This window comes from Sinocyclocheilus grahami, unplaced genomic scaffold, assembly GCF_001515645.1.
Source record: "Sinocyclocheilus grahami isolate Dianchi unplaced genomic scaffold, SAMN03320097.WGS_v1.1 scaffold15109.1, whole genome shotgun sequence".
Classification (NCBI taxonomy): Eukaryota; Metazoa; Chordata; class Actinopteri; order Cypriniformes; family Cyprinidae; genus Sinocyclocheilus; species Sinocyclocheilus grahami.
Genome location: NW_015515611.1, coordinates 4,847 through 5,254, shown reverse-complemented (window position 1 = coordinate 5,254; position 408 = coordinate 4,847).

Sequence of the window (408 nt, the reverse complement as noted above, 5' to 3'; positions counted from 1 at the left end):
AAAAAAAAAAAAAGTGATACAAAAAAACAACAATTTATACACATTTAAAACGTACAAAAAGAAAGCAAGAGAATATACACAAAGCCAAATTTAAAAAGAAAAAGTTCTCACCATTTAGGTTCATATGGAGTTATGAAGTGTTGGGACACATTTAGAACTATGAACATAACAAATTCGCAAGCACAGTATGCTGGATACTGAGTACCACTTCCTATACAAACTACCAGAAGTACCGTTCAACAAGCTTTGGCGACGTCACAGACAAACGCAGTCAAAAGCAGAGAGAGTGATGAGTGAAGGAAGAGGAAACACACCGGTTGGTCCCTCACCTGGGCATGCAGGGCGGCGGCGGCAGCAGCAGCGGCGGGGTAGGTGAAGGCGGCGTGAGGCAGGCCTGGGGTCAGTTCA